The sequence below is a fragment of the Canis lupus genome, chromosome 16 (genome assembly GCF_011100685.1).
Source record: "Canis lupus familiaris isolate Mischka breed German Shepherd chromosome 16, alternate assembly UU_Cfam_GSD_1.0, whole genome shotgun sequence".
Taxonomy (NCBI): Eukaryota; Metazoa; Chordata; class Mammalia; order Carnivora; family Canidae; genus Canis; species Canis lupus.
In genome coordinates, this window is record NC_049237.1 from 58,706,329 (window position 1) to 58,731,828 (window position 25,500).

Consider the following 25,500-nt stretch of genomic DNA (forward strand, 5'->3'; position numbering starts at 1 on the left):
ACATCTGTCAATAATGGGGAACATTTACTTACCTATTTCTGTTTTATTTTTCTTTCTCCTAAAATATAAGCTCCTTGGTAAGAGGCCTTACCTTGTACTTGGCTGTATCCTCAGAATACGTAATGCCTGTCATGCAATATTCACTGGATAAATAGCACTGATGTATTGACTGCCCATGTGGTTGGCTCCCCGGGGCGCAGTCCGCGGGGTAGAGTAGGTCACTGTACCATGGATACCCATCGGCCAACCATCTGGCATGTTTTCTGTAGTCTACATATATGCTAAATGGACACTTGACCACGGAGAAAAATTTCAGTATTATAAACCTTCTTTAGATGATATCAGTGCTGATAGTAATTTTACTTGTGTTGCTGCAGAAGGCATCTTCAAGCGAATCGCATGGAGAATGGGATCGCGTATCCTTGAGATGTAAAGGCCAAAGCACCATGAGACTAGTCAAACGTTTCCAAGAGAACAACTCTCCTGCCTAGGAGCAATGTTTTTGTGGTGCATGGTTAGGTCCACAGACCTCAGAACATCCAACCAGGGGAGGCACAGGGCCGTAAGTCAGACTTGCCACGTTTTCTTTGGGAGGCTTGGTTTTCCAAAATCTCTATTCGAGTGTGAACGTCAGGTGGCTCTGGGTCAGATGAGGTGCCCTGGCACGGACCAGCCCCATAAAGGGAGTTTTATCTGAGTGCCTTCCTTTGGGGACGTGGTTGCCTGGACGTGAGAGGGATCACGAAACTCCTGGTGGGGTTGGGCAACCGCAGGGGTGGCTGCAGGGGCATTGGCCCCGGGCGCGACCCGTGCGGGGGCCTGACACCACCTAGTGCAGGGTTGACAACCAGAAGGGCTACAAGAGGCCGCCAGACGGGAGTCACAGAGAGGCCTGCAAAGTCGGGGCGGGGACCGATCCGGGGCGAGCATGGCCATCGGGAAGGCAGCTGCGGCCTGTGCCCTGGAAGGAGACCCTCAGCTCGTGACCTGGCCGGTGACTCCACACCAGAGTCACGTGGTGACAATGCATTACTCTTTCTGAATGCCTTGCTGTACACTTTGTTTCCTAGATATTTTTATTGAAAGGAGATGCTGGCGTTTCAGATGGCGTGACCTGGTGTGATGTGTGGGAAGGGCGATGCAAGAGTTAACTAGATCATCCTGGGGGGTCTCAGTCTACCATTACAGTTTCATACAGAATAGTTTCATTGCCCTAAAAATTCCCCGTGCTCTACTTATTCATTGCTCCTCTCCCCCACAACCCTGCAAAACACTGGTCCTTCTTCTGTCTGAATTGTTTTTCCTTTTCCAGAAAGTCATATAGTTGGAATCGCACAGTACGTAGCCTTTTCAGATCGGCGTATTTCACTCGGTAATATGCAGGGTTTCCTCATGCCTTTTCATGGCTTGGTAGCTCATTTCTTTTTAGTGCTGAGGGATATTCTATTGCCCGGATGAGCCACGGTTTATTTATTCATTCACCTACTGAATGGCATCTTGGTTGCTTCCAGATTTTAGCAATTATGAATAAAGGTGCCATTAAGGGGCACCTGGGAGGCTCGGTCGGTTAAGTGTCCAACTTTTGATTTCAGTGCAGGTCATGACCTCACCATCATGAAACTGAGCCCCAAGTGGGCTCCCCACTCAGCAGGGAGTCTGCTGGAGTTTCTCTCTCCATCTCCCTATGTCTCACCCCCACCCCTTACACTCTCTTTCTCGAATATAAATAAATAAAATTTTTTTGTGTGTGTGTGTGTTTTTTGTAAAAATTTTTTAAGTCATTATTAAAATCCATGTGCAGGTTTTTGTATGGACCTGTTTTCAACTGCTTTGGGTAAATATTGAGTGTGATTCCTGGATCTCAGAGTTACAATATTTGGTCTTTTAAGAAAGCACTCGGATGTCTTCCACAATGGCTGTACCATTTTGCATTCCCACCAGCAATGAATGAGAGTTCTCATTGCTCCATATCCTCATTAGCATGTGGTGTTACTGATGGCTTGGATTTTGGCCATTGTGATGGGTATGTAAGAGTATCTCGGTGTTTAATTTGCATGTTCTTGGAGCACCTTTTCATATACATTTTGCCATCTGTATCTTCTTTGGGGAGATGCCAATCCAGGCTTTTTGCTCATTTTAGTTTGATTGTTTTCTTACTGTTGATTTTTAAGAGTCTTTGTATATTTTGAATAACGATTATCTTGTCAGATAAGCATTTTGCAAATATTTTCTTCCTATTCATGAGATGCCTTCTTATTCTCTTAACATGTCACAGAGCAAAAGTTTTTCATTTTAACAAAGTCCAGCTTCTCAACTTTTTAAATAGATCGTGCCTTTATCGTTGCATTTAAAAATAATTGCCGAGAGTACCTGGGTTGTTGGTTAAGCATGCACTCTTGATTTCAACTCAGGACATGATTTCAGGGTTGTGAAAGATTGAGACCTACGTCCACCTCTGCACTGGGGGGTAGCGTCTGCTTGAGATTCTCTCTCTCTCTCCTTCTGCCGCTCTTCACCACTCCCTCTCTCCCTCTCTCTCTCTCTCTCTTAAAATAAATAAATAAATAAATAAATAAATAAATAAATAAATAAATAAATATTTTAAAAAATCATTGCCAGGTGCAAGATCGTTTAGATTTTCTCTTGTTACCTTCAAAGACTCATAGACTTTTGCATATTACATTTAGGTCTATAATCCATTTTGACTTAATTTGTGTGAAGGATGTGAGATCTGTGTTTAGAGTCAGTATTTTTGCACGTGGATGTCCAGTTCTAGCACCATCTGCTAAAAGGTCTGTCTTCTCTCCGTTGAATTGCCTTTGCTCCTTTGTCGAACAGAGATCAGTTGACTGTATTTGTGGGTCTGTCTTTGGGCTCATTATTCTCTTCCAGTTTATTTGTCAGTTTTGTCAATATGGGACTGTCTTGATTACTATACCTTAATAGTCATCTCCATTATGTATAGCACTTTAGAATCTCTATCATGCTAACGTTTCACCCAGAATGCTTAAAACGTAAATTTGTTTTTTAAATTGAGAAATCTCAGGCTGGGGAGATCTTGCAAGAGTAATACGAAATTTCAGTGCACTGAAAAATCTAGAATTTATATATATATTTTTCCAAATGGGCTTTCTTCCCCAACATTTCACTTTGTATATAATAATTATAGATGGTTGCTAATATTTAGTAGGCACTTGTAGTGTGGGAAAATTCTACACATAATAGAAAGCATAGTTTTTATTACCCGTCTGACAGTAATTACTACCCCATTTTATGTTAAGGATCCAAGGCCCCAAGTGCACTTAGCAGATCCAAGGTCTAATATCTGAATGCCAAGCACATCTACACACTACATTATCCTTTTTTATAAGTATCACTGGATGATTAAACTTTCTACTGGCATTTATAAAAAAGAATTTAAGACTTCCCTCATTTAAAATCAGTGCTTTATATTTTGTTATATTCCGTTTCAAAATAAAAGAGACAATATTTGTAATTTTGGATAAATATGTACTATTGTGTTCATTCACTTCCATGAAACACATATTTATTATGGCCAATTTATAGCCGGCACTATTATGTACTTTAATTGTATCTAAATATAAGGTATTGAAATACTTCAAAATAGTTAAATAGACTCAGTGTTCAATGGTCTGAATCTGCTGAACATCTCTATAAACAAAAAGAAGCAGGATAAAAGCAAAGAAATAACTAAAAAATGATACTAAAATTTGTCAGATTTAAGAGGAAGATGTCTTTAAATTCAGATAAACAAAGAAAATGGATAAGGAAGAAGCAGGACCAGAGTAAGGTGGGGAAGTGCTCACAACTGCTTGCTCAGCACTTGTATTGTGGAGGAGAGGTATGGACACTACGCCACACGATCTTTTCCTCTCGTAAGAGACGTTAGTGGAGCAAAGATCAAGTGCTTATACGGGTAGGACTTTGCCATAACTCAAGGTCCCACAGTCTTCAAGAGAGCTGCTTGTTTCCAAAGGCCATCAGCCATTCCCTAGGGAAACCGAGCCAGGGAATCAGCCGCCCTGGAGGGTGGCTTTCAGAGCAAAAGGTAAACTGTGCTCCGTACCGCCTGAACTCGTCAGAGGACATCTCGGAGACCAGGTCATTTAAACTAGAAGACTAAGAGCATTGGCACTGAGAAGGTCTACAAGAAAATAAACACTGAAAGCATTATTTTTCTTATAGATTTCTCAATAATGATTCTTTCATAATTTATTTTAAGGATCGGTGTTAATAGCCTTAAATTAAGAAGAGAGTAGATTTCCTTTTAGATGTGGCTTCCTTATTTATCATAGTGAAATGATAAAGACAGAGGTGGTCTTATCCAATCTATGAACAGGCGACAGATAACTTTTTTCTCCTATCACACATAGGTAACTTTGTTGTCCAAACTAGAGCTGTGCTTGAAGTGCATGTGTGTGTGTGTGGGGGGGGGCGGGGTGTCCAGCACAAATGTTAAGCTAGACATGACAGCTGGTCTAAGCTGGAGCTGATCCTGGGTACATCAGCGATGTGAGGGCCCCCATACGGCACCGCAGGTGCATTCAAGGAGAGGACCATGAGTACACCGCATCAGTAGTCATGCCGTTAACGTGCGCAGGACCCTGTTTATGGGACGTGGATTGGATATTTTGTTAGGTTCTGTAATGTGCTTCTTGCAACTCTTCACCTGCCACCTCCACTTTACTGGTCGCCTCCTCATGCCCTCCTGTGTTTGGATGAACTTCCGTGTGGACACGAGAAAGGCACTTGTTCAGGAATCTCTGGCTCGACCAGCCCACGGAGGGAAGGAAGCTGAAAGCCGATCCCGCGATTCATGTGGTCTCGCCTTCCTATTTTGCAAAAGTGAAAACAACCTTTAGAGGTTTCCAGGCTCTTCCCTGAGGTCACACTGCTGCCCGTGAAAGAGAAATTTTTCGACATCACCTTCCTAGCAAGTATTCCGGACTGTCTTCATTATCCATGAAGCCAGTAACTCAGCCGGATGAGCTATGCTCTGATTTTACAAAAACGAGCCCATGCTTAGCACCAAATGACACTTTTATGATGTGTAGAACAGTTTTAAGGAATTTCTATGGTTGAAAAACCAATCAGACTGCTGAGTCATCCAAGTCAATATAGTGGATGAAGTTAGCCCTCAGACAATTTAAATTTGTAGCCACTCTTGGGGGAAAAACCAAGACCCAAAACAGTGGCTTCCTTCTTCCAAATCAGGATCCGATTTTGTCAGTCACTTAAGTGTCCCCAAAACAACGGAATCCGATTAGTGTTTCCCAAACTCCACCGTTGTATGTTTAATGATGAAACCAGCAAATTGATCCATAGCCAAGAGGTCTTACTTTTATTTCAAGAGGTAGACTTACATTATTTTGATCCTTCTTTTTTTTTTTCTTTGTTGAGATACAATCAACATCTAACACCGTGTAACATCTAACACCATGTAAGTGTGCAACATGATGATTTGATACAGGTATATATCGTGAAAGAATTACTATCATTGGGTTGGTTAATGCCTTCATTGCCTCACATGATTACCTTTTTGATGGGAGGTAGAGTGGTGAGAACATTTAACATCTACTTTCTTAACATTCAAGAATGTAACGCAGTGCCGGTACCTATCCATGCTGTACGTCAGGCTTCCAGGACTTACTCCTCTTATAATCAGAAATCTGTACCCTCCGACCAATCTTTCTGGGGCTGTTTCCCCCAACCTGAAGCCCTGGCAATCACCATCTACTCTCTACTCTACGGGTTCTGCTCTTTGAGATTCCACATACAAGCAGAATCATACAATATTTTTTTTTTCTTTCTCTGCCTGACTCGTTTTACTCACCATAATGCCCTCAAGGTCCATCCATGTTGTTCCAAGTTGTAAAATTTCCTCTTTCTCATGGTTGAGTAATATCCCATCGTCAATATCAACCACACCTTCTTTATCCATTTATCCAACGACACTTGAGTCGTTTCCCTGTCTTGTCTATTGTGAATGATGCTGCAATGAACATGAGAGTGCAGATGTCTCTTTAGATATTTATTTCATTTCCTTCGGAGAGATACCCAGAATGGGATTGTCTAATCATATGGTTGTGTTCCTAATTTTTTTGAGGAACCTCCATACTGTTTTCTGTAGCAGCTGTACCAATTTGCATTCCCACCATATGTTGATCCTTGTGAGTGGAGCTTGCCTGAATCTAGACATGTTGGTTCCAAAATGAACTTGCTTGCGATATTTTATTCCAAAGATAGCTTAAGGGTAAAATTTGGCCAAGTTCTTCTCTACAATGCTACTGATTCAAAAAGAAAATTTAGAACGGCGTATAATACATGGAAATGGTGAATATAATAAGTGCTTTGATGGAAACACTAGAGCCAGTTTGGAATATGATCTGTGGCATTCGGAATGAGGATGAGTCTGCTGAGCTGCAATAACGTTATGACTATTTTAACTTCTGTATCATTATCCCAAACTGGGTTCCAAAGAGAACAAAATACATGGGTAGGAGAGTGCAGGCTGATTTGGATGGCATGTAAAGAAGACAGAATATATGCACATCATTGGCAGGCAAAGAAATATTCCAAAATCTGCATCTAAATGGGAATGTTAAGTATCAAAGAATCATTCAGAGGAAAAAAAAATATTTAAAGTTGTGAATTTTCCATATTTAGAATAGCCATCATTAAATTAGAATAGAGAAAACTTTATCCGTTTGGTGTTAATCTGTTAATTCAAATGTGTTCTCATGAGTTTGGGTCATGCTTTTCCTTCATATCAAACATAAACTTTACATGAATCCAACTTTTCTGAAACTTAGTATTCTGAGTTTAAATAACATCTTAAATAAATAAGAATGTTAAATAAAAGCAAGCAAACAACTAGCTTAACATTTATGAATATCCTTTATGTCCTCAAAATTCTGGCAAAATGTTTTGCTATCAAACTAAAGCAAAGCAGATATGGCTTTGCTGAGAGGACATTAAATCTGGAGTCTGAAGACCTGAGTTTGAATCTCAATCACTACTTGTAGGGATGCTGGTAAATGATTGAACCTCTTTGTCTCAACACCCTCATGTGGAGAAGGGATGATAACTCAGAAAATAACTTTAGGAATTAAAATAAAAGAGTATTAAAATGGGGACGCCTGGGTGGCTCAGCAGCTGAGTGTCTGACTTTGGCTCAGGGCGTGATCCTAGGTCCTGGGATTGAGTCTCACATCGGGCTCCCTGCTTGGAGCCTGCTTCTCCCTCTGCCTGCATCTCTACCTCTCTCTCTGTGTCTCTCATGAATAAATAGATAAAATCTTAAAAAAATATAAAAGAATATGGAAATGTTTTCAGTAGAAGAAAGACCAGGCACAAAAATGATATTCAAAAAAGTGCTTTGAAGGTATTTCATTGTTTCCAACCTAAAATAATCCTCTACCACGGAGCTAAAATGCCCCCAGTGTGGGAGAGTGCTGACGGGCACACATGGGCGGCTCTCCAGAAGTGGTGGCGTTATGATTCTCAATTCCCCTTAGGCAGAGAGCTTCACACCATTACGTGTAATTGCTTTAGCAAAGAAGTGAGGATGACATGATGCCCAGAATAAACAGCTCACTGGTGATTTTGTGGTGGAAGACTGGGGAGGAGACGAAATGAAAGGTCTCGGTCTGTGTGGATCCTTTTTCACCAGGGTCCACGGGCTCATCCCGGGAAGCGCCGAGGTTCCACATGCACAAAATGCCTTAGAGAGAGGTACCCACCCCGCGGAGATTTGTGCTTGCTGTACTGATCCGACTTTCCTTTTGCTCACATCCAGGCCCCTCTTCTTTGGTCCCATAGAGAGTTGTTTAGGGTGATGCTATTTGATGATGGGAGAAAAAGATGGGATGGATGAGGCAGGGTTGTTCTGAGTTCAAGAATTTAATGGAAATACTGAGTTTTGCACAATCCAGTAGTCTAAAAATATGCATGTATGATATTTGTCTGGCGATGGCCTTAGACTGGGTATATGTGTGGGTAAATAATTGCATATCTATTCAAGAAGTGCTCTGAAATAGCCCTGATCAATACTTAGTCTCTTTGTTACATGAATAGCTTAAAAGATAACTTTTCTGGGAGAGAAATATCAGATGCACACCATTAAATCTTACACTTTTAAAAGGTAGTTTTCACTTGTTTATTCGTATAGCATTTATATCCCCATTTTGGATTATCTCATGTTTGATTGAAATGTATACTCGGCTTTAGGATATCATCAAAATCAAAATCATGATTAACACACTATATGCAGGTATAGGCCCCTAGCCCCACACCCAACCTGAGCCAAACTTCTCAGGAAACAGATTCCCTATGTAGTGTACGATGGGAGTTATTCGGGAGGGCAGATGTCCCATCAGTATGTATTTAAGATATATGGGCTTCTGAGATGCAAAAGGTTTTCAGACAATGTATGAAATTTGATGAAATAGAGAATGAGATAGGCTTTACAGGACTCACATTAGCATGGGCTCAGTGCCTAGAATGTGCTAAGCGTGGCGGGTGGAGTGCACATCATCATCTGCTCTGAAAACAATCCCGCCACACAGAGCTAGAGCTGCACACATGTCAGGAATGAACACTCAGGTTAACTAGCTTGCCCCCGGGGTAACACAGCTCCACGTGCTTAGGGCGCGGATCAGGGCCTCAGCGCCTGACCCCACAGTCACTGTTTACTTCTATACACAATGCAGTGTGGCTAAAGGAGGAAAAAATTATCTGGGAAAAAAAAAAAAAAATCCAGCAGTAGGAAATAAATGAGCTGTTTCAGGTATGGCTAAGGCCAAAGAGAAAATGAAATGTGTCATCGTGAAGGTCTGAAAGCAAGCTTTCAAAATCACCCAGACAAATCAACTTCTTTTTTTAGGACTCAAACCTAATTTACTTCCTGGTTTCTTAAGATACTTCAGAATATATAAATATATTAAGAGATACAGGTGCTAATCATATGAATATTCCCTGTGGCTATATTTGTCATCAATGATAAAATACTGAAGCCTAGGGGGCAGGTGATTACTTTGTCTATTTGACAGGAAGGTTGGCAGGCAGTGGGGCTGAGGCCATAGTGCCCGGGACCGTCCCTCCAGGGAAGGGTCACTGAGGGACATACGGGCCTTATGTGATGAATGCAGGCAGGAGTGTGCACCATGACTAAACAGCGCTGTCAGAGGCAGCGTGGCTGCTATAATCGTGTACCATAACCTGGGTGGCATAGACGACAGGCCCTTCCTTCCTTCCGATCTGGAAGCGGGAAGGTCCTGCATCAAGAGGCTGGCAGATTCAGTTTCTGGGGAGGGCTCTGTCCCTGGCCTGCAAATGGCAGCCTTCCCACGGTCTCCTCAGGCCGTGACACTAATCCCGGCGGGGCCTCCGCACCCCCCGTGACCTCATCTAACCCTGTTCGGGCCCCACCTCCAAATACCATCATGTTGGAGGTGAGGGCTTCAACCTACGAGGTTGTGGAGATGCGAACATTCCGGCCACAGCACCACGTCCTCTCAGCTTTGTGGTCTTTCCCTCCAAAGTCTTCATCTGTTCATGAACTGAGAAAGAAAATAGCACCCCACACTGTCCGTGTACCCCGCACCTGCTACGGGGGTTACATGCGAGCATCACGTGTGTGCTGGACTCTCACAACGCGAGGACAGGCGCCCATAACAGCGGCATCTCCTCGAGGAGGAGGAAGGAGGCAAGGCCGAAGGTGTGCGTTGGGTCCTAGGATGACCAGAGGCGGTGGTCTCTCCTTCTCCACTTGGTTTAGGGTGGGAATGAGGAAGGGTCCTGTTGCAGAAGGCTCATGGAGAAACAGCACTGGGATAACCGGTGGGAGGACAGCGGGGAGAGGCACCTTTCACACGGGGTTCCACGGCAGGAGGGATTTCCCCACTGGAAGAAAGACAGGCGGGTGTTCAGGAGTCCTCCAAATCCCTGCATTCCCCGGGGATTAAGAGCCTCCCATGCAGAACAATCTGAATCCTGGGGTTTCTGGCCCGTTTCTGATTCCTGTTTCTTAGGTTGCTAAGAGCAAATGCATTGCATCCATTCACTATCTTTGAGGATTCACACCATTGTTTCCTTGGCTTGTCCTAAACCCATCCTACTTGTCTGAAAACTGTCCTGGGAACATTGCTTGCTCTTGTTTTGGAATCAGTTCCACTTGTTTGGAAAACTTACCTTCCATTAGATTTTATTTTTAAAGATTTTATTTATTTATTTATTTATTTATGAGAAATAGAGAGAGATAACGAGAGCATGAGCGAGGCGGAGGGGCAGGAGGAGAAGAAGCAGCAGACATCCCCCTGAGCAGGGAGCCTGACACAGGGCTGGGTCCCAGGGATTCAGGGCTGGATCCCAGGACCCTGAGATCAGGACCTGAGCCCAAGTCAGATACTTGACCCACTGAGCCGCCCAGCCGCCCCCTTACTTACCTCTTAATTTTGGAAGAGTTAACACTGTGATGAACGGCAAAGGCCATCGAACCCTCAAGTCCAGGGTCCATCCCGCTCTCCTCCCCTGCTGGCTGTCTGCCCGGCACTGGTGAATCTTCTTGACTCAATGTCCTTATCTGTGAAATGGGGATAATACTACTGAATATCTGGAATTACTATGCTATTAAATGAGACGCTGGTTTGAGAAAGCTCAGCATAGCGCTGACGCATAGTAAGCCTTTAATTAGTAAGAGTATTACATTAGCTCACGAATCATGTACATGGCCCGATATATTTAACAGTTATTATTATCTTTTGCTCTGTTTATAATAATAATGCAAAAAACCATGAGAGCAATGTCTACCTAAGTATCTCTGATTTCACGGAAATCTACTTGGAAAATGATAACTTCTACTGAGCTGGTGTCAATCTGCTAACTGACTGCATAATATAGGATAATTTACATCCAATTCAAGGACTGATACTCACATCCACATTCAGAGAATGTGGCATTTTTGCTGAATTATCGGTTCGCAATAACAGAATGAAGATAACCATAATGCAGTCGGCTTTTGACATTATTGAGGACACCTCCGGATCTTAGTATTGTGTCAGAATCTTCATTATGAATGTCAGGCAATGTGACAAAGTAGCAGCTTGTTTGTAGGGTTCCCGAGGATGGCCCGAGCCACACCAGTGGCCACCGCACATGTTTGTGCCTCTATTCCCAGGAGAATAGCTCCAATTTCTTTGCAGACTCAAATCCAATACCCCTCTTATGCAGCAAGCTGGCTGATTGGGTGTAAGTTAAAAATAACTCACACCATAAATGCTTTATGTATAGGTTGCCAGTGCCCCCTAGGTCGAGGGAGCTCAGTTATTCAAGTTAAAATTAACTTCTGAATCAAGTATGTGCATACTGAGAGGGCAGGCTCTCTGTGAAATATTGAAGATGCGAATGCCTTTCCTGTAAAATGTTTATGAGCATTGCAATTGGGTCGGTTGTTAAACAAGTTCCTGCTTGTCGTGAGGCAAGAGCCAAGTTGTGTCTAGAGACTAAGGAGAGATGAGGCTCCTTCTTCAAACGCCCTCACCCCCTATTCTTGCTAAGTAATTGTCTTATACTAAGTCATGAAACCGTGTCTCTCTTGTTGGGCGGCTGCCTCATTTCCAAGGCACCTATTGCGCGTTGTAGATTGTAGAGGACACGGCCTTGGAAGGCGTAGCAGATGGAAGTGCGTGTGGGACTATGTATTCTGGTTCAGACACACATGACATACGTGACGGGATGATTATCTTCCCTGTGTCTGAGCCTTTCAGACAAGCGCTAAAAGCCTGATAGTCTAATAGCACAAGAATCCCCTTTAATTTCTTCCTTCTCTACACTAATTAATTGATTCATTTACTATTAACTCTATAAACACTTATGGAAACTCTGCAATACATTGCACTGTGAAAGTTCCCTCTCTAGAGGGAAAGGAAAATAAACATTAAATAAATAAGTAAATTAAAACATGGTATGTGTTATAATAGAATTACAAGGAGGAGGTATAAGAAGAAAGAAAGGGGAAAAAATCATTGAGTCTCTTTGGGATGGGGCGGCGGGAGAAAGCTCTGTGAGAATGAAACCCATGGTTTGGTCCTGGGAAGTGGAGTGGGAGCTTTCTGTAAATCTCTTACATTCAATAGTGTGCCAGTAAATGTCTGACCACGAGTTATGTGAGGGGCCGGGCCTGATTTATAACACTCTTCAATCTGGTCTAGATGCTTCCATGTCAGCCAATTTCTAGCTGTCAACGTGATGTCATTGACAGCAGCATGCAGTACAACTCCCTTAGGTAGTATCTCCACCAGACGAGTACTGTGGACGTAACCAGCCTCCAGGGTGAGGATCTAGGCCAAATATCCTAAAATGATTAGGAATTTATGATATCTGAGTAGTTTTTACATCTTTTTTGAAGTAAAGGATTTAATTTTAAGTTCATGTAATTTAACCAATAAGGGCTGTGTTCAACGATCAATCATCTTGCAAACTTTCTCAACGTTTAACGTTTGCCTCTCACACTCTGGGATGAATATACGGTTGAATTTCATTATACTCTTTCTGAGATGTGATAACCAGAGTGTAAGGCGTGTTCCAAATGTTGACACACGTTGTGACTTGTAAAATGGATAAGTTTTGGTCAGTCTTTTGGGGCAAGAGCTGTCAGAAAGGCCTTCGGATTCTCTGTCAATTTCTTGAGTTATGGTTTAGAGTCCTTTTTAAATTATTTTTTTTTAAATATTTTGTTTATTTATGAGACACACAGAGAGAGAGAGAGAGGCAGAGACACAGGCAGTGGGAGAAGCAGGCTCCATGCAGGGAACCCCATGCAGAGCTCGATCCCAGGACCCCGGGATCACACCCTGGGCCGAAAGCAGACGCCCAACCATTGAGCCACCCAGGTGTTCCCGGTTGTTTAGAGTCCTTTAATTTAATGTTTATATTTTTAAAATATTATGAACTTTATGAAAATGAAATGGACACACCAGCCTTTTTTCTTTCTTTTTTTTTTTTTGCCTTTTTTCTCTTAACTTCTACAAAGTTACAGCTACAAGATCTCTTTCCTGAGAAACATTTCATCTAGAAAAAAAGTAGACACTTGCAAAAAAAATTTTTTTTTTAAGATTTCATTTATTTATTCATGAGAGACACAGAGAGAGAGGCAGAGACACAGGCAGAGGGAGAAGCAGGCTCCATGCGGGGAGCCCGATGTGGGACTCGATCCCGGGACCCCAGGATCACGCCCTGAGCCAAAGGCAGATGCTAAACCACTGAGCCACCGAGAGATCCCCTACACTTGCAAAATCTTTAAAAGCACATCAACATCAATCATTTTGGAACAATATATTTTGGAAGGAATGAAAGATATTTACTTTCCTTTCTTTCCTTCAGTTTGGTTAGCTTGTTGTATTTTTGCTTTTGAATTATTTTAGTTTCATGAACGTTGTCAGCACAAGGGAACTAAAACTATACTGTCATGAACACCTTGGAATGGTAAACTCTATGAGAAAAAAAATAGAAATAAATCATTTACACACATTGAAAACTTTGTCGAGTATACATAAAATAAAAGTTTATGATTTTAAAAACACTACAAAAAAAAAAAAAAGTTGGGATGCTTTATCAATGACCAAGGAGAATAAAGCCTCCCTGTACAAACCGGCCTGGGTGTCACGGCGGCCCATCTAACATGGTAAGCTATGTCTTCTGAGATGTTGGAGACTGTGCGTAAAATACATTTCGGGATTTTTAGGCACGTTTGTATATATGGTAGGATTTGAAAAAAATATTTTAGAAACACAGACTTCCCTCCAGTCGCTCTTACTCTTGGAACTCTTACTTGGAACTCTTACTTCCAACTCTTACTGTTGGAATCAAGTTTAAAATCCAGTCCTTTGGGTGAATTGACTCCTCTTCCCAGGTCCTGTCTTCTGAAGTAAATGCAAAGGAAATTAGGATAATGAGGATGATGATGGTGGTGGTGCTTACTGTCATCTTCACATTAACCTGAATTTATTTAGCAGCAAGTCGTTGTCCCTGAACAGTGAGGGTTTGCTAGGAGGTGGGGAGAAACTCAATGCGATCGCACACAGTGCAGCAACGAACAGCCTCGCCGCCTCCAGCATTTTACTGGGCCTGGCCTGATTGAAACACATTTCTTAAATATTTTTTTTTTTAATTTATTTATGATAGTCGCACAGAGAGAGAGAGAGAGGCAGAGACACAGGCAGAGGGAGAAGCAGGCTCCATGCACCGGGAGCCCGACGTGGGATTCGATCCGGGGTCTCCAGGATTGCGCCCTGGGCCAAAGGCAGGCGCCAAACCGCTGCGCCACCCAGGGATCCCTGAAACACATTTCTTGTAATTGAAGCACCTGATACGATTTTGGGAAAATACGTGAACGCGTCAATTTTTGCCTCAAAATGAAAACAAAAAATAAATCAGAATCTTACTATGCTTTGGAGGAAAATACTAGCTATAAACAAAGGATCATAAAACTAGAATTTTAAAGGAATTTAAACTACTCAATCTGATGAAACCAGAATCCTAAGAGGGTTTTGAAAGCTGATTACTACTGCCAGTTAGGATGCCTAAAATCTCCATAAAACATCTAACTGTCACACCTGAGATTGTACGGAGAGCTTTCCTGCCTCCGGTTCCCTGGCACCACAGAGGGTTTGCTGTGTGGGTAGGGAGGGAGTATTGCTTCCTTTTCACCTAGAGTCAACTGGGGCCCTAGGGTTTCAAGCACGTTTATTCCCGTGGACATTCATTTATTCTGTCCATAAGTGTTCATTGGGCGCCTTCGACATTTCTGTTGTAGTTCTGAAATCCGTGGATCTACCACCAAGCTTATGCTGCTGGCCTAAGAACCCATGAAAAAAAATATGCCAAGTAATGAAGAGGAGTAGAGGGATCGTAGGATATAAAAGGGTGGTGGATGTTTTTGTGCATTATGTTAGGCGAGGAAGGCCCGTCTGCCCAACCAGCTTTGTGGCGTCTGGGAGACAGAGAGGGGTTGAGCCCAGAGGAGACTGGCATTCCGGGCAGAGGGCCCACACGTGGTCGGTTTCTCCCAAAGACAGCCAGGAGGCCAGGGAGCCCAGAGCGACACGGGGTGGGTAATGCCTGGAGGAAGGACGGAGGGGTTAGGGGGTCGGGTGGCAGGTCACACGAGGCCAAAGGTCATTGGTTTCATTCGCCGTGAGTAGTAACTCACTGAGGGATATCTGTTGGGGGCACCAGTCTCGTCTTGCTTAGGTTTTAGAAACATCATAGGGCTTCTGGGAGAGTAGACTCTTCCAGGAAAACAGGGGGAACAAGGGGACCGGGTGGAAGGTTGCTGTGGAGAGGTCGACGAGAGACGAGGGAGGGCGCACACGGGCGGATACGACCGAGCAAGGGGGGATCAACCAGCGTCCACATCGTGGGGCGAGTCCTTGACCTCAAGCCCAGGGCTGTCCTTCAGAGCCCAACCATAACCAAGCAAGAGGACCTCCCAAGGTCCCAGAGGATGACTCGGGGTGGCTCTTCAACATCCCAACACACGTCTATGCACTCGCACGCTGGGGAGGAGGAGAAAGTCCCCCTTGGTCATCACCCCCATGCCCTGTACTGCAGGTGGTCAGGCGCCCGTGTCGTTTCCTCTGAATCGGCGCCTGGAAGCCCTGTGGGTGGTGAAGTGAGCATCTTGCCCTGCTCTTCGTGCCCGATTCCTAGTGCAGGGCCTCACCCCCAGCAGGTGCTGAGGTGATCCCTGTTGACTCTATGAATGATACGGCACATGAGTAAGTCAATGAGCACGGGACGCTTCCGCCAGGACGTCATTTCTGTGTCACTGAATAGTGTCACTGAAACGTCAGCCTCCCGAAAACTCAAAATCCCTCTGCTCGAGCTTCATGGACTCGGGACTGTCACGGCCAATACTTAGTTGAGGGAACCCTGTTGGTCGAATGAATGAGCGGCCGCAAGTACAAATCAGTCTTTTACCTGAAGCACGTGGCAACCAAGAAAAGAAAGCCGTGGTCGTGGTTGGCCAAGGCCTCCCCACCGAGAGATGCTCTGAAGTCCGGCCGGGAGCGAGGTCCCCGGTTACGCGAGTGATAGCGGAGTAAGAGAGAAGGGGACACAGGACGCAGAGCTTTTCCCCAAATTGTGTAAGATGCTATCCTCAGTATTAGTGGGTGTTTGTTTTTTTTTTTTTTTAATTTGTGTTCCGGGCACTTGCTCGTCCACTCATATCTGTTTCTCTAACCACGCTGACGTCGAGGGACAGCGAGCAATTGGCCCCTACAGAGCACAGACACCTGCGGTGGGCTCAGTCCTTAGTCTTTGAGGAGAGGCCAGGGCCAACTGCAAAGGGATGGATTCAGCTGAAGGAAACACCTGCAGTGAGAGGCGTCGCTGGTCTAATTATTGCTCGTGTCTGCACGTGCATGTATCCCGCCTCTGAGAGAGCTGCACGGAGAGGGTGGGTGACTCGGTTTACCGTGTGGTTAAGGTTCGTAGCCCCCAGAGCGGGCTGGGCCGGGCTGTGCAGTCTGCAACCAGCCCTGGGATTCCTGCTTCCAGGGCTGCAGAGGCCGCTTGCTCCCGAGGCGACGCTCCCAGAGCTCCTCCTTCCCTTTGTACTAACAGCCTGATCCCCTAAAGCTCGGTGCGGGTTTGGCCTTGGCCTGCAAACCGTCTCTCCTCCTGACCCTGAGCCGAAGGCCTGGCTCTCAGAGCAGCCCACCAAGGACAGGCATCCGTCTGCCCCCTGCACCCCAATCCTCCTCCCCTCTCTCTCCGGGCCCGCCCCAGTAGGCACCCCGTGACCCCCGGCCCAACACGGCACCCCGCACCCTGCCCTCTCCTCTTAGCCCTGCTTTGCTGTCCCGGCAGCGTCCGCATCATCCACCACGATGTCCCGGAGGCATCGCCCCACGTCACAGCACAACCAGCACCGATGTCGTCACTCAGCCTCTGCTCTACGGTGGCGCCGACACCTGGCGGGCGCACAGCAGCCCCCCTGCCCCCCGAGCCACCGAGCAGCGCTCTCCCCCGACGGCCGCGGGGCTGCCGAGCTCAGGGCCACCGCTCGGGGGTTATTTCTAGAACGAACATGGGAAATGGTCCGTGCACGCTGAGGACAGGGTGATGATCGTCTGTTCGCTACCGTTTGAGCTCCGACAATCGGTCGGTTCACTTTAATTTCCGTATTTTCTACCCCTAGGAAAGCGCGTGCAATGTAGCGGGCGTTCAAGAACAGCCAATTCCCAGCAGCGTTACTTAGGCTTTTCAAGTGGCCTGTGGCTCCCACTCACAGCCCTGAGGTCGAGAGTTTCATGCTCCGCCGACGTAGCCGGCCAGGTGCCCCCCAGAGCTGCTCGCCGGACGCATACACACACTGGGCGCTCTGATCACACATAGGCTAATAGGGACAAACTGGTGATTTCATCTTTATCAAATGATATTTTGAATTAAAACACTGACATTGGGCAGCCCGGGGGGGTTAGTGGTTCAGCGCCGCCTTCAGCCCAGGGCATGACCCCAAGGCCCCGGGATCGAGTCCCACGTCGGGCTCCCTGCATGGAGCCTGCTTCTCCCTCTGCCTGGGTCCCTGCCTCTCTCCCTCTCTCTCTGTCTCATGAATAAATAAATAAAATCTTAAAAATAATAAAATAAAACACTGACATTAAAGTCACACATTTTAAAGCTTTATAATCAATTTTTAAAATTCTATTGCGTAAGTGCTTTTAGGTATTTATTTTTTATTGAAACGTATTTGATCAAAACGTGAACCTCTTCCCGGAATGTGCGTGTCATCCTTGCACAGACACCATGCAAAGCTTCTCTGTCCCGTCCCGATTTCAGGACATGTCCTACCGAAGTGAGCACCGACCCCGAACTCCAGATAGCAGATGCTTGTAGTTGCATCATTTAAGTCGTGTGGGAGGCATGGTCCTCATGTCAACTCTGATGAGGTCCAGACAGACGGGGGACAGGAATTCTTTCACAGGAGTGGGAACGCGTTCCGGTGTGGATCCCACAAAGACAAAAACAAGCCATCAGAAAAGTAAGGCTCAAGTCAGCAGCAAACGAGAGACTGAATCTGCGTCTCTAATCTTCAAAACCCCTCCAGGGTTGCACGGAGGAAGAGTTAGCGTCTCCGGTTTCTTCCTTCCGTGGATACTTTACTGTATTTTAGAGCATCTTTTAATTCATTGTAGATAAGTTCTTGGTTCCGCATGCCTTGAGACGTGTCATTGTGTGTTTATCCTAGTTAAGTGGAATTCTTCAGTATTTCCCCAGGAGTTATTTAGGACTCCACTGAGTCAACCACTTGATTAAAATTAAGTTGATAACAAAGCATCAAAATCCTGATTATTTTCCCGACAAATTATACTGTATTTGGTCAAAACAATACCTCAGTTAAAGATACAAGAAACCTAATATCGCAGCAGTGGTTTAAACCATAGTGGGGAATATTCGGGATGTTAAATTCCTAACCAAATAGAGAATTCAGGTTATAAGGGTTGCTAACCCTTGAGATTGTGTTCATTCCTTGGATATCATTTAAAAATCAATCAGGGAGATCCCTGGGTGGCGCAGCGGTTTGGCGCCTGCCTTTGGCCCAGGGCGAGATCCTGGAGACCCGGGATCGAATCCCATGTCGGGCTCCCGGTGCATGGAGCCTGCTTCTCCCTCTGCCTGTGTCTCTGCCTCCCTCTCTCTCTCTCTCTCTCTGTGACTATCATAAATAAATAAAAATTAAAAAAAAATAAAAATAAAAATAATAAAAATCAATCAGGCAGGTGGCTTTATGTGTGTGTGTATCATATAAATACCTCAAATACCTTAAATATATATTCTCTATATATAATCATATATAATTTTATAACATATATTATATAATATAATATAATATAACATATAACATATAATATATATTTTATATATAATATATAATTTTGTATATAATCATATATTTATATATAAATTATATAAATTTCTATAATTTTAAAATTTTTATAATTTAAAAATTATATAATTTAAAAAAATTATATAAATTATATATGCTATATTTTTTAAGATTATATATTTTTAAAAATTATATAAATTATATATATTATATATATATATATTTATGTAATTCTTTGGTGCACAGGTAGACAAAATAAAACCCTGATGCAATGTCCTATTTTCATGGAATTTTTTCATGTCATTGAAATTCAGTCTGAATTTACAGTGTTTGGCACGTGGCCTTGATGATAAACTCTTAACTATTTTAGTCCTGCCTGACTTGATAAGCGCTATGGGTAGTTCTAGGAGTGTTGACTGTGTTCCCTATTTCTGGACATCTTAACTGGGAATCTGTATCCCACAGCATGATGAGACAAGGGGCCAGCTATTCATAGCGTCTGGCTTTACCAGAAAAGGGAGAAAATGCTCCCGACTTTCCCGATGTCACTGCAATGGTGTGGTGACAGGTGAAATGGTGCAAGACACGTGAAAGTCCAGATTTCTCAACCTACTTGGGGAAAAAGAATGGTGCTACTGACCTGCCATCAGCAGGAAATCCCCGTGGGACCCGTCATAGATCCCACGTATGTTAATACCGAGTCACGGGGGCTTTCATATCAACTTCTGTTCTGTCCGAAATAACATGGTTTGGGGAGACAATTGATCCGGGGGGTGAAGCGGTGCCGGAGCACAAACCCTTTCATGACCTCCCGACGGGCACTGTGATTCGGGGCTAGCACCTCCGGCTCCCCGACGTGGTCTGCTTGTGGAGATGCACACTCCGCGTCCGTGCACGGGCCGGGCCAGGCTCTGCACACGCGTGCGGGCCTCCACCCCCAGCCTTCCCGCGAGGCCCTTAGCTGCCTACTTCCAGAAGTTCTCCCAGGCTGTGCTGTAAGTCAGCCGTGTCATGTCCCGGAGCGGGCGCGGGCCTCACGTGGACAGAGGTCGTGCCTTCTGCAGGTCTCCGGCCTCCCCGCCGAGGCCTGACCCCGCAGGAGGCTCCCCGACCTTCCTCGCGGGGCCTCCGCGCTCTCCCGCCTCCTGTCTTCCTCCTGCCCCCCTGCCGCGGCCCTGGCCTCCCTCGCCCGCCTCTCCCGACCCCATGTGGCACCCCGGCTTTTTCTTCTTCTCCTTCCTTGTCCACACTTGCTGGTCTAGCCCCGCTGCCCACAAGCACGTGGAGCTCGATGCTCGTGTGTGTAAGTTAAAGCGAGATGGAGAGACCCACAGAGGGCACTTGGGTGGGGCGCTAACCCGGGGGCGCCGGCCAGCGGGAAGGGGAGCTGGTGGTGGCAGTGGGTCGCCCTGGGTCTCCCAGCCTCCCGCTCACCCCCACCCATCCCCACCCGACACTCACTTCACTCGGTGCTTCACTCGGTGAGGCGGCTTCAGGGCCTCGCTCTCACGTTCACGCGTGTCCTGCAGAGCAGGTTGTGCCCGTGTTAGGGCCCAGCTAGGCCCCGGCTCTGCCCAGGCCCTGGGCCCCGGGCGTGGTGCCTTCAGGGTGCCTGGGCCCCCTCCATCCCCCAGCTGCAGCCCCACTTGCCTCCAGCACCCGCCCAAGCCTGGTTCACCTCGGAAGCTGTCACCTCCCCTCCCGGCCTCTGTTTTCTCCACTCCACTGTGGCTCTTGGCACAAGCAGGGAGGCCCACCTGCTCCCCGGGGCACTTGGGTCACTGGCCTGCGCCCCACATGGGTGGGTCTTGTCTACACTGCTGCCAGGAGTTCTGCTCATCCGGGTGGCCTTTCCTACAGGCCTGCCTGCTTGGTGTCCCAGCGCCGGAGCTCAGGCCCTGGAGCCCCCCTCTGTTGGCAGATGCACCCTGCCTCGTGCATTGGGGGGCAACCCAAACACCACAGCCGGGGGGCCCAGCCGGGGGGGCGGTGCCCACTGATGGTTCCATCCTCTCCATAACCCCACGAGATGAACGTCATAACCACCCCCTTGTTACCCTGGGGCTGCCGAGCAACACGGAGATAAAGGGACACAGTCAAGATCCCCGGGGTAGGTAGGCGGGCAGCAGACGAGCATCCAGTCCCACCATCAAGCTCAGTAACGCAGAGGAAAGTCGTTTCCAAGCTGTAAAATGTTGGGCACGTCCTCCCTCTGAGCCACACCGTTGAGCCCACAGCCAGGCCTGAACAAGACTTAAGGGTTAGACATACGTTGTTCAGGATGAGCTGTGTGCGGGCGGCTCAGGTCACGGTCTCGGGTCCTGGGATCGAGCCCCGCGTCGGGCTCCCCGCTCAGTGGGGCTCCTGCTTCTCCCTCGGTCCCTGCTGCTCGTGCTCTTTCTCTCTCTCTCTCTCTCTCTGTATCGCTCGCTCTGTCTCCAATGAATAAATGAAACCATCTTAAAAACAACATGCGCAATGCATGCGTCGGTCTTTTTCTTACAAGTTTGGAGTTCTTCTAGATTACGCAATCAGGACACACTCCGGCTTCGAAATTTCATTTTCGTGTTTCGCTTCGAAACTTCATTTTCGTGTTTCAGACTCATATGCATTACTTCCCTCAAGAAGTTAAGATTTTATAGTCCATTTGGGGATGTTATTTTATGCACTATGATTTTACTCCCTAGTTATATTGCATATTGGGAATTCATTATATTTACTGATTTTTTTTTTCATAAGGGTGTTTAGGGAATTAATATCACAAGGTTTATAGCAGAGTTTGAAATTGATTTGGGCTTCTTTGAAAAGCCCATACTGTTAATAAAAACAGTATTTTCTTATCCACTTTACAAACCTCACCACTATCGTTCTCTTACAGTGGGAGACCCCCAAAGGGATCAATTCATGTTTTTTTGTTTGTTTTTTGTTTTTTTGAACAGAGAAGAAAAAATATAGGGTTGCCCAGGGGTGGTTGGTAAAGGGTCTATTTCTTGACTTAGATGACCTGGAGGGCTTCTCTTTGTGAGTGTTACAGATGAGAAAACTAAATGGAGTTCCTGATAATTGCAGAATGACTCCAGACATTGCGGCAAACTACCCGTGTCCCCAGCAAAATAAAATGTCATCAGGACAATGGGTACCTCACTGGACCACAGAGCCCAAACTCTGTAGGTTTTTTATTTTTATTTTTGTAATAACGATTACATCATTTATCAACAAAGATGAGCACCCTTAGAATTTATTACTGCTTGTTACCAGTTTTTCAAAAGGCGTTAGGAGTAAATATGCATAATTTTACTTCCCGGAGCCTCCCTGCCAGGCCACAGGAAACAATTTTGCGTTTTTACTCCTGACTTCTTGGAGCTGCAGCAAGTTAGACTTTAGTTCAAGGATTTATGTAATTTATATTTATATTTATAAATATATAAATATATAAATTGTTCTGAAATACTTATATTAGCATTAAGAAAATTAAACTCATTTCTAGTACAGTTGACCTTTGAACAACACAGGTTTAAACTGCCTCATACACAGATTTTTTTTTTCATAACTACAACACAATACTGAAAATGTATTTTCTCTTCTATATGATTTTCTTCATAACACGTTTTCCTCTAGCTGACTTTATTGTAAGAATTTAGTATATAGTACATATGACATTCGAATATGTGTTAATCAAGGCTTCGTGTTATTGGTAAGGGTTCCGGTCAACAGTAGGCTGTTGATAGATTCGGGGGGAAGCCGAAGTGATACAGAGTTTTCAGCCCCACGGGGGTGGGCGTCCCATAGATGTAAACACCGCGTGTTAAATGTGATGACAATCTTCTGAAGACCTATCGTTATTTTAAGTGACTATGCTGCTAATACTGTCATTGTGACGTATGAGAGTCACACACGTGCAGGCACACGCTCTTACCTCCTGGGTCTGGAATGGAATCATCCATTCCAGGGATGATTTGAGGCAGGGACGCCTCAAAGTTGTAGGCCAGAATTCAAATACATTCTCGAAAAGCTTTATTAAAAAAAAAAAAAAAAAAAGTTATAATGAGAGCACACTCGTTAAAACATGACTAAAACTCATTTTTAAGATTGGGATGATCTCAAAATAAAGAGGGGAATTCCTATTAAGGAAATGCATGCTTTATGTGAATAAAACAGAGTAGTTAATGCAGGAAATCCGTTTGCAGGATCAACTGATGACGTAATGCAATCATCGATAAGAAAAAAAATCATTCCATTGCAATTTTTAACATATTTACCCATTTATTTTCAATTAAATGAATGTCATACTTGACCTAGGTTTATGTCTTAAGTCAGTTTTGGTGCCATGTTACAAGAGAGTCACCCCACAGATATGTTCCCATCCTCCTTGGATTTCAATAATAGTAGTGTCTTTTGTATTGTCATAATCAATCATATTAAATGCGTCTGCGCTGGCTCTGTGTTAGTCTCTCAGTCTTTTTTTTTTTTTTTGTCTCTCAGTCTTTTGTGGTGAGAAACTTAGTTTCTGCTCCTAATCCAAAAATTCTTTTTCCTTGAAATTTACCACTATAAATAATCGGATATTTTCCTGCCCCTCCCTCCTTCCCCCAAGAAAAAAAAAAAGAAAAAAGAGAAAGAAAAACATTTACAGAAAAAACCTGGAAGGAGTGTAAAGGGGATTTTGTGTATAATTTGTCTGTTTTTTAAATTTTAATGTCTTTCTAAATTCAAGTTACTCAATTATCTGCATTGTAGGTCCCCAGATGACCTATTCCAAGGGGTGTGTGTTAAACACTGTCATCCTTGTATCTTTCAGGGAACTTGTTTATAATTCCTAAAAATTACCATATAAAAGTTTTCTCTGGGAAAAAAATAGTTTTGTTGATGCCTTTTCAATATGTTTGGCTTTGTCTTGCGCTGAGGCCTCAAGAGGGTCTTTCCTCCACCCTGAGCAGCTCCCATTCCTGGAGCCATCAGCTTGGGAAGCTCGTGCGTGCCGCGTGCCCTAACTCAGAGGCTGCACCTTGTCCCCAGGCTCCTACCTCTGTCACCCACAGTCCTCCTGTTTACTTGTCGAAATCTCCCACTAAATTTGTAACACACGCCCGGCCTGTGCCTGACATGCGGTAGGACATCGTTTTTTATTAGTAAGTGAGTAAGTGGCTGCGTTAGGGGGTTGGGTAAGTGACCTATGGGAAGTGATGCCAGATTATCGCCCTCTGAGATTCCCGTTCTTGGCCTGGGAAGGTCCCCAAATCCACCCCTTGCAGCCAATTTCCTTGGGCTTTAAAGACATTTCTTTATTAAGTGTTCGATAAATATTTTATTTTAAGATTTTATTTATTTATCCATGAGAGACACAGAGACAGAGAGAGGCAGAGACACAGGCAGAGGGAGACGCAGGCTCCCTGTGGGGAGCCCGATGCGGGACTCGATCCCAGGACCCCGGGATCACGCCCTGGGCTGAAGGCAGACGCTCAACCACTGAGCCACCCAGAGGGCTCCATGGATAAATATTTTAAATGAATGGACAGGTTTTACAAAGCACGCATGGAAACAAATAGGCTATTTTACATCTGATTTGCTTGTAAGTGTATTGAATGACAGTATTGAATGAAGTCTCAAAAAAATTAGTTTACCTAGTCAGATAAATTAGTCAAAAATCATTAAGATGCCACAAATAGATTTAATATACCTCTTAACCGGGGCTTATTTTGCATGCAGCATCTCCTTTTTCATTCAACTCGGATGTTTCCTTGTATAATAATTTGAACTCTTAAAGAAACTCTTCAGAGAGCCCACTGCATGCCATTTGTGCCCCCCCCCCCAGGTTTTTCATGTGTTACATGGTGTACCCATGGGAAAAACGTTAACAATATTTGTAGTGATTCATCCCGTTCAGCCAAGGGATAATGGTGATTATGATTATTACACGACTTGTTTCTTAAAAAGAAAGGCGAGTTAGGAAGGTCCCTAGTACTCCCCGAGTAGTGAACCGCGGGGCCCCCGTGTGCAACTGGAACCGTGCGCAGCTCCCATGCGCCGGTGGAGGTGAGACAAGGTCGGGGGCTGCTGCAGCCACCAGCCGAGGTGCGCGGGGAGAGCCTGGTGTCGTCCAGGCAGGACTGGGTGGGGGGCGAGGGGGCGAGGTGTTGGGCGAGCAGACCCAGGAGGCATCCGGTGGGATGCAGAGAACGATACAAGGTGCAGGAAAGCCCGATCGAAACGGACCAGGAGGGCGGGAGACAAAACAAGGGGTGCGGGGACAGTGCCAGGGGCCAGGGGCTGGAGGGTGGCAGCTGCAGAGGACAGCAGGCGTGGCCACGGCCAGAGCCACAGATTGAACCTTCCAGCCAGAGCGACCTGCTTCCTGAGGAGCAGCTCCCCGCAGGAGGGAGCTTGTGCTCGGCCCGGACAGTGGCTCAGGGCTCCGGGGCCCTCAGGGGCCTTCCTGCTCCTCGGCGCTGGGGCCTGGCGCAGGTGACAGGCCACCCTCTCCAGGGCCAGGAAGACAGTCCCCAGTGTCCACAGGTGCTTCACTTCTTCTGTATAGTCACCCGCACCCCCAAGTGAAGTATTTAAACCGTGACCTAAATACTGTGCAG

General features: G+C 45.3%; 1 protein-coding gene and 1 non-coding gene across 2 annotated transcripts in view; one reads left to right on the plus strand and one right to left on the minus strand.

Moving 5' to 3' along the window:
- The window catches only part of CSMD1 (CUB and Sushi multiple domains 1), a 1,850,581-nt gene that overhangs the window by 1,232,609 nt on the left and 592,472 nt on the right, over positions 1 to 25,500 (plus strand). The window lies entirely within an intron of this gene.
- Positions 17,782 to 17,889, minus strand: LOC119869662. The gene has a single exon (XR_005371754.1). It is a non-coding gene; the product is annotated as a U6 spliceosomal RNA (small nuclear RNA).